Source organism: Gymnoscopelus braueri, assembly GCF_963280865.1.
Source record: "Gymnoscopelus braueri genome assembly, chromosome: 6".
Taxonomy (NCBI): Eukaryota; Metazoa; Chordata; class Actinopteri; order Myctophiformes; family Myctophidae; genus Gymnoscopelus; species Gymnoscopelus braueri.
In genome coordinates this window covers 49,092,911-49,102,508 of record NC_137607.1, presented here as the reverse complement: position 1 = coordinate 49,102,508, position 9,598 = coordinate 49,092,911, and the positions used below count along the sequence as shown (strand labels likewise).

Below are 9,598 nucleotides of genomic sequence, written 5' to 3'. Positions count from 1 at the left end.
TAGGCCGTGTCATCCATGAATCCATCACGGTCAGGTCGGTAAAGAGTGACGACAGACAGAATTCTTCTTGTAAACAAGTGGCTCACCGTCGCTCTGTGTCCCTCTTTTGTCCTTTGCTGAAGAAGGGTTCTGAAGAATGTATATGTTTAACGTGCTCATGTGGCCCATAGTCGCTTCGTTTGGGCTTGTTTTACTAGACCTGGTTGCTTGTTTCTCTCACAGAATCTGGCAACACTCTGTACGGGCCACAACATGCCACAGCCATTATCAAAACTGGTCTGTATAGCCTAAAAGATGGGGATAGAGCTTGAGACTGTAGAGGTCTGTGTGGTGGTAGTGGTGGTGCTAGTGCATGACGACAGTTTGACTGACATCGCACCCGTCAGGGCAGACAGCTTATTATTTTTTTACAGTGTCATAAGTATTACAGTGTATTTTTGGTTTCAGTCTATGTCACACAGGTGCAGCAGCCATTGAGCATCCCTCGCCATGCGGATTCGTTTTAAGAGTCATTAATTTGGTGAATTTGAGAGCTCCCCGTGACCGACTTAAGTGTGCACCGTTGTCACACACAAATAATTGCAGATCTACTTGCTGCGATGCTTGCGCAGCGGCTCATTTTGAGCTTGTAGATCGGCTGTTTTCGGTGCACGATACGATGAGCATCCAAGTATAAACCAGACGTTGGAGAAAAAAAACTCAGCCGAGGCCAGCGCGTCGAGATGGTTCGAGGTAGCCGCCTCTTGGGAGTTGAATTTACATCTGTAGGAGGGTTAAACTGAACTGAGAAGGAGCCCTCCGTGGGGCCATCGTGGTTTATCAGAGACAGGGGGACTTGGTCAAGACTTGGTTTTCACGTCCTCGCATCACATCATCGTGTTGACCGATAGATAGCACCTGCATTTACACTGAGTCGGTGGGAGACTGGTCATCGATGTGGTGTCTCATTGACTGGGCGCTGGTCAGGATTTTCTTCTGGTGTCCCGCCAGGGACACTCCGATCCTCTGAAGGTCCCTGGTGAAACATGCAAGAAATTGCAAGATGAGGCATACTTTTTGGTGTCGATACAAACACCATGACATTCTTCAGTACTGGGACTGTTATGGCTACCATGTGCCAAAGAGAAAAAATTATACAAAAGCCAAGACCTGGAGCGCATCTGTGTCACTTTTTGATTTGAGCTAAAAAAGCATTATTTTACAATTTGGCTATTCAAAAATAGCAGATATACAAGCTCATAGCGCGGCACGAGTGCCGCGCTACAAGCTTGTAGATGTGCTATTTTTTGAAAAAACGTTAAAATGTGTGCAAATCTTTGAATATATATATATATTCTTTTCAAGCGAACATTTTGGGTGGTCCTTGACATGAAAAAGATTGAGCACCACTGATATAGAAACATATGTTTTTCAGAATAGTGTTAGGATTTAGAAGACATTAGTAAGAATCGGCCTCAGGTCTTAATGGGTTAATTTTATTTTATTTTTTTTGATTTATTTGAAAAGCCAAAACCACATGGTCACCGCAGTTCGAGGATAACACAAGAAAGTCCTGAGACTTATTTCCGTTGAGGTCCTCTTACAATTAACAATCAATACGTTAAAAATACATTACAATACAAAACACATGTAACTACCGAAACACTACATAGACACAAGTGACATACACAGTACAGACCCAGTACACAACAATACAAAACTCAAGTAACATTCACAGTACATACATACAAACAATACAAGAACACATGTAACATACACAGTACACAAACAAGTGCTACCTTATCTTTCCTAGTCTAAAGACCCTCTATAGGGGAACCTTTTCTAATAGACATGATTTAGTTTTGTATTTAAAAGTCCTCAGATTGGTTGTCAGTTTGACACTGTTTTCGAGGTCATCCCACTGTGTGGCTCCTATGTAAGTAAATGATTCCCTACCTAGTTTACTTTTAAAAGCCGGATGGCTCACATCTGCTACACTGGCTCTGGTGAAAAAATGGTGTACTTCGCTTAAGACATTCGCTTAAGACATTCGCATGCAGCAACAAACACCAACAGAATACTCATGAGAACAGACAGGCTGATGCGTAGACGGATAGACGGACAGGTAGACCTACTCTGAAGTGAGTTCACTGATGAGGGGCAGGGAGGTGAACCCTTCGCCCAGGAAGGAGTCACGGTACTGGGTCATCTTCAGTGCAGCCAGCCAGTCTTCCACTGAACTCACCCTGCTCAGGTCTGGAGCTCCACGGTCCAACAAGGGATGGTTGTTGGTAGGACTGTAACAAACAAAAGAGTTGTCACTAACAAAGGAGCGCAAGCCACAGACATTTCTGTGATTATCATGCATGTGCTCATGTATAACTAGTGGTGGAAAAAGTACTCAAATGTAATGTAAGTAAAAGTATCCATACTGCAATGCAGAAGTACTCTGTTACAATTGAAAGTCCGGAATTCAAAATGTACTTGAGTAAAAGTACAAAAGTATTGGTATCAACATGTATTTAAAGTACCAAAAGTAAAAGTACTAAAATGTTTGAAAATAGCAGATCTACATCGCGACGCCTTGTGAGCTTGTAGATCGGCTATTTTCAAATAGCCTAGGTATAAAATAGGGCTGAAGTGCTTGATGTATGTTTTATAATTTAGTAATTTATATCTGCAAAGTAAATAGTAACTAAAGCTTTCAAATAATTGTAGTGAAGTAAAAGTACAATATTTGCCTCTGAGATGTAGTGGAGTAGAAGTAAAAGTATAGTACAATTGGAAATACTCCAGTAAAATAAAAGTACCTCAAAAAAGTACAGTACTTGAGTAAATGTACTTAGTTACTTTACACCACTGTGTATAACCTTGTGTGGGTGATCTCTCCCTCTCTCTCTCTCCCTCTCTCTCTCTTTATCTCCACTCACCCGGCAGGCATGTTGTTGAGGCCCGCTTTGAGAGATGCAGGGTTGCGTATCATCTTGTCCAGCATGCTGACAATATCGGGGAACTTTGGCCTGGTGTTCCTGTCCTTCTGCCAGCAGTCTAGCATGAGCTGGTGTGCCACTAGTGGACAGTCCATTGGAGCGGGAAGCCTGAAGTCCTGTTCTATGGCATTTATTACCTGAGGCACAGAGAGAGAGAGAGAGAGAGAGAGAGAGAACGTGAGATTTCAACAGACCTGCACAGTAAAATCCTCAGTGTTAACTAGCTTGTACACTCCCTTAGTTACAAATTAACGATCGCACTGTGTATAATTTTGAGTTAAAAGTTAGTAGTCACAATTAAAACAGAGACAACACAAATAAAGATTTGTAACGGCCGCCTACTGGCTTGTTTTGAAACACTTTTTCCCAAACACTGTTTCAAATAGCGTAATTGAAATGATTTACCTCTGAATTTCACTCTGTGATGACACAGTGGGTAATTGTATTCATCACTGAGCTGCACTGAATGTTTCATTTTCATTTGGCTTCGGTGCGTTCATTACATCAATGCATCTGCATCTCACACGTAAAGCCAACTCAAATGAAAAACAAGAACCTGTGTTCCAATGGATCCAATTTAGTTTTTATTTAATCACATCGCTTTTGTTAATAATTTCCATTGGTTCAATATTAATAAATATGTTGAACACTTAACCACTTTCAATTTAATTGACTTTCGCGTGGCAATTTAGGACCAAGTAGGTAATTAATTTACGGGGGAAGAAGAAAACATTAAAAAAAATTAGGACGATTTGCTTTGACATTAACAAGGTGGACAGAGATAACCCTGGAAAGTCTGCAGGTTGACTCATTGCTTGAAGTTGAAGCCACAAAAGAGTGACATTGCAGAATAGAACAGAATTCTAGAACATAACTAAGGTCTGAAATAAGTTTTAAACCCAGTGTCAAGGTTTCTTTGGTGACTAATGACAACATCATTGCATCTCACAGCATTCCCTCGCTATATCTCTTTCTCTCCATCTCTCTGTCTGTCTCTACCGATCCCTTTCTCTGTCTGTCTCTCTCTCTCTCATATTCGAACAAAGCCAATAACACCATCAAAAATACGCATTCTAAACATTTTCTTCCCCAACATCTCAAGTAAAATTGTCATTTTAATGCCCCTGTCAGCATACCTATAAAGCTTTAGCTAACAGTAAAGCTGGCAGAGAGTGGTATGTCCCACAAAGTGCTGTGCTCGGGATTTGTCTCCTCGCTGTGTGAACTCTGGTTGACCCCACACACACACTTTTCTGGCTTTGTGCCGCATAATTTCTCTCTAAACGCGCCACACTGTCAATCAAGACGGCTCGGCATGCAGCTTGTGTGGTGGTGCGACATCACACGTCTCTTTCATGGTTAATTTATGTCGACCACAGCACCTGTAGTGATTCCTCTGACAATAGATTGGCCTTTGTTCCATGAAAGGTAGCATGTATTCACGTGTGTGCCTGGCATGGCTCTCTCTCTCTGTGTGTGTGTGTGTGTGTGTATGTGTGTGTGTGTGTGTGTGTGTGTGTGTGTGTGTGTGTGTGTGTGTGTGTGTGTGTGTGTGTGTGTGTGTGTGTGTGTGTACTAGAGTGTGTGTGGATGGGTTCATGCATAGTTAATGCTACAGCAGACCCATGCTGAGGGAGGCAGCCTCTACACACACTTTTCTCCATCATTATACATACGCCTTCTGCACCATCTTATGAAACAAAAGTTTTTCAGCTTGAGACCCAAAAAAGACATTTGGCGTCTCGCCTGGGATTCAAACTTAAAAAAATATGTTATGAATTAATCACTTATGCCCCATTTCAACAATAACGACCTCACAACGCAATGCGCTTTGAGCTTCTGCAATCTTCTTGAGATCTGCAATCTTCACTATTTTTTAAAGTTTTCTGAATTTTTTAAAAAAAATGTAAAAGAAACAACAACAGGATATAAAGGTATAAAAGCATGTCCATCCTTATGCTATCTCTTTGTCTCCTGCCACATTTAGAGAGGATCTGAGAGAGGGGGTAGGGGGGGAGAGAGAGAGAGAGAGACAGAGAGAGAGAGAGAGAGAGAGAGAGAGAGAGAGAGAGAGAGAGAGAGAGAGAGAGAGAGTCACAGAGTCACAGAGGGGGGTGGTAAGAGAAGGAGAAGTGAGAATTGGAAGACAGAGATGTGTTTTAAACTAGAATGAGGATGTTGTCAAATTTGGGGCAAATTATCAGCGTAGCGCGTGTGAGTGTGTGTGTGGTGTGTCTTTTAAAGTGTGTGTGTGTGTGCGTGCGCGTGTGTGCATGCCTGTCCGTCTGTCTGTCTGTCCGTCCATTAGCGTTAGCCAATACATTTGGCATTTGGGAACTTATTTCCTGAACATTCCCTCCCCCATAGTGTCAAAGCTTTTACCAATGCGCTTTGAAGCCATTTCTAGTCCCAAAAAAAACTTTAATCAGTGCATAATTATAAATTTCTCAGTTAGGAAAGAAAATCTAATCAAAATGAAAATGGATTTAAGGCTTCAATCCGGCTTCAATTGAATTAAATACTAAGCTGAAATAAATAAAAGTGGGGTAGGTGTTTTTTGTTTTTGTTTCACTTGGGGATTTACCAGAGGCAGCATTCACACATATCAGTCTGATTACTGGGGGATTAAATTGATCTCTAAAGTCCTGGCTAATTGCAGTTGGGCGATAAGTGATGAAAATAAATGTGGAAAAGGTAACACATGGAGACACCTAGGCCTAAGCGAGTGTGCTGTTGGAACACAATAATCACACTAGAAACACTGATCTCCGCCAGGCCAGGTTGGCCTGCCCAGGGCTGTGTGAGCCACCAGGCCATGAGGAAGCTGCGGCGGGAAATAGAGTTTGTCTGACAGACATACAAACAGTGTTGATTTTGACAGCAAATTTTTATTTAATTTTAATTCCGTTTAGTTTTAGTCATCTGAAATGTTTTAGTTTTTGTCTAGTTTTAGTCGACTAAATATCATAAGGTTATAGTCGACTAAATCTACAGTTGATTTAGTCGACTAAAATGTATTTTGGCGGTGCCTTGATGGTGTCGTAATGGCTGATTTTACACTTGGTTGCATGCTGAAAATAGCCGATCTACAAGCTCACAACGTTGGGAGCTTGTAGATCGGCTATTTTCAGAGCGACAACACCCGAACGCAACCAAGCATAAAATGACTTGTCTTTTAGTTCTACTAGTCGACGAAATCAACACTGCATACAAACTCAACGCGTCGCGTTGTGAGCTTGTAGATTAGCTATTTTCAGCGAAGATATTTAATGTAGAGCGGACACAGAAAAAGCACTAGTATTGAGCCTTGAGGGACTTACACTCAACCGAGTTTAGGGTTTAAGTGGTTTAAAACATCAAGGCTCTTCTGAAACAACATGTGGAAAACCATGCTGTGACTGACAGCAGAGGAAACACGCACACACACACACACACACACACACACACACACACACACACACACACACACACACACACACACACACACACACACACACACACACACACACACACACACACACACACAGACACACACGGTGACGTACGTCCTGATTGCTCATGTCCCAGTAAGGCCTCTCTCCATATGACATCACCTCCCAGGTGACGATGCCATAACTCCACACATCTGAGGCTGAAGTAAACTTCCTGTAGGCTATGGCCTCCGGAGCGGTCCACCTCACTGGGATCTTACCTCCCTGAGAGAGAGAGAGAGAGAGAGAGAGAGAGAGAGAGAGGTGGGGGGGGGACAGAAATACATAGGTTACACTCTCCTGTTAGTAAATATTGTCACTGTATAACCTACTGCAGTATCTCCATATATGTTTTTTTTCATAAATGAATGCCCTATATTTTATACGTTGTATGACTAAAGTAGAGGTACATCAGCTGTTTCCAATGCTCATTTGTTAATTGCATGGTCTTCTTTCTCTCTCAATTCAGTTCAGTCTATTATGTTTCTATGGCTTATTGCACATACCGGTATTGCATATTGCTTTTTGCATATTGCATATTGCATTGCTTAGCCCCCGTATTGCTGCTAGCAGCTATATTATTATCATTAAAATCACAGTGTTTTGGCAATTATTTAGGGGCCCACTTGCAATAACCTCACGGCCCACCAGTGGTCCCCTGCTATCTTTGAAAAACGTGGACATTTTTTGAACATTTCCACCTATAAAGGCACATCCAAAATAGGGACGCCAGATTGAAAGTGGCCAAGTCTGTCTGTGGGTTTTCTCAGTATTTAGTCAATGAAAAGTATTAACATGAGCTTATAAGACTAAATAATAACTACCTTGGATCCATATGGAACAAGACCTTTTTTTTCCTGAAAAGTAACACACAAGGGCCCTCATTTATCAACGCGGTGCAGACCAAATAATGGGCGTACGGCGATATCACCGCAACTTTCGGCATTTATCAATATATCCTGACGTTGCCTTCAGCCTGCGGTACGCTGAGATCTCACGTCTGGTCGAGAGCAGTTGTAGACGTTGGCTGCGCCCGTTTATTCCATTGTAGACATGCGGAGCAGCATTGTCTGACTGTCTGACAGGCACCTGGACACATATATCCACTCCAAAATGTATTATCTAACGCACTAATAAATAATCCCTGTGAAAATATAACATTTTATAAACTAATTTAAACAAACTGCTTTAACAGTCATTCAAGATTGCAGATCTGGCTGCATTGGCTATTTGAAAATAGCAGATCTACTATTTTCAAAATATATGAGCGCATTGCGAGAGCAGTTTCGGGAGTCGGGACTGGAGCGGCTGCGCCGCTGTTATCTTTTCATGGACAGCGTGGACTCCAAACTTACAGTATCGTGTCCTATATGGAGTTGTAAAACGCAGTTTTTTATGCTCCATTGATAAATGAGGGCCAAGGTTTCCAACCTACAGCGACGATATGTAGCCATAGCACACTGTCTGCCATGCTGTAGTACGCAATGAAGATGTTTTTTGAATAACAATGTGAGTGTGTGTGTACCAGTGAGCTGGTGTAGGTGGGGTCAGAGTCCTCCTCCTCCAGATAGCGTGATAAGCCAAAGTCAGACACCTTGCACACCAGGTTACTGTTGACCAGGATGTTTCTAGCTGCCAGGTCTCGATGCACGTAACTCATCTCTGCCAGGTACCTGCAAGAAAACCACAGCGGTATATTGACTCTGTGTGTGTGTGTGTGTGTGTGTGTGTGTGTGTGTGTGTGTGTGTGTGTGTGTGTGTGTGTGTGTGTGTGTGTGTGTGTGTGTGTGTGTGTGTGTGTGTGTGTGTGTGTGTGTGTGCGTGCGTGCGTGCATGTGTGCTTGTGAGAATGAGAATGAGATTTCAAACTGCCAAGTCATAGAGTATCAAAGTAATCTCTGATAAGATCCTCGTATTACAGAAAAAAAGGATTAGGACTGTGTGTGTGTGTGTGTGTGTGTGTGTGTGTGTGTGTGTGTGTGTGTGTGTGTGTGTGTGTGTGTGTGTGTGTGTGTGTGTGTGTGTGTGTGTGTGTGTGTGTGTGTGTGTGTGTGTGTGTACCCGACTGCCCGTGTGTGTGTTTTTTTGCTGCCAAGTCTTCAAGACAAAATTAATCTCAGCCAAGTACAATTTCAACACAATATTTTGTGTGTGTGCGTATTGCATCACAGTGTAATGTGTGTACACCACAGGAGATGTGTGTGTGCTGGTGTGCTGGTGTATGTATGTGTGTGTGTGTGTGTGTGCGTGTGTGCGTGCGTGCGTGCGTGCGTGCGTGCGTGTGTGTGCGTGCGCGTGTGTGTGTGTTGCATACCTCATGCCAGATGCAATACCCCTCAGCATTCCAACCAGCTGGATGACAGGGAACTGTCCGTCATTTTGCTGCAAAGCCATGAGCCACAGGATTAGTTTGATTGTCACTTTTTCATGCTTAATCACCAGAGGAAACTCAAAGCATCCACATGCAGCTTGCATCTTTTATTTGTTATTTAATTTTAACACTGCTCCTCCCAGCCCCCTCACAGCTCTATTCTCGGTCCACCCTAGAGCCTGAATACTCCTACTGCCATGCAGCGGGTTTCTGGCTTTCACTGCTTTGTTGGCCGGACACCTTATTCTACTTCCCCAACACACAAGAGGTGGTTAAAGGAGGGGTTGTTTTACCTTGTGTTCACCACATGCACCCTAGCGTCCCTATTCTGGGTCAGACATTGGTTGAAAATAGCAGATTAAAGGGATAGTTCACCCCCAAAATGATTTTTTTCTATCTATTAGTCACCCCATGACACAAAAAAGAGTCTCCTTTGTGTCTCCTACCGGAACCGCTGCCTACCGGTCCGCTGGTCATCAAATTATTGGCTTAGGAATGAGACAAAAACAAACATTTATCCATGAATTCAAGTCTCCATGGGGTGACTAATTGATAGAAAAAAAAGTCATTTTGGGGGTCTACTTTGTAGATTTTGATTATTATTACAAAACATACAGTAACCACTTTAACCCTACATACAGTTTGGCCATTTGAAAATAGCTGATCTACAAGATCACAATTGTGAGCTTGTTGTGAGCTTGTAGATCTGCTATTTTCAAAGGATTTTCATACAATTTATAGATTTTAAAACTTGTGAAATGGGACATTCTGCATAATGAGTAGGAAGG

General features: G+C 42.4%; 1 pseudogene across 1 annotated transcript in view; it reads right to left on the bottom strand.

The window, feature by feature from the left end:
• Positions 1-903: 903 nt before the first annotated feature.
• The window catches only part of LOC308086988 (ephrin type-B receptor 1-like), a 68,303-nt pseudogene continuing 59,608 nt past the window's right edge, over positions 904-9,598 (bottom strand). The window contains exons 14-19 of the transcript in view: positions 8,754-8,821; positions 7,965-8,112; positions 6,515-6,664; positions 2,910-3,106; positions 2,115-2,276; positions 904-1,015 (exon numbers count right to left, since the gene is read on the bottom strand). The product of the transcript in view is annotated as an ephrin type-B receptor 1-like (transcript). The remainder of the gene's footprint in view (positions 1,016-2,114; positions 2,277-2,909; positions 3,107-6,514; positions 6,665-7,964; positions 8,113-8,753; positions 8,822-9,598) is intronic.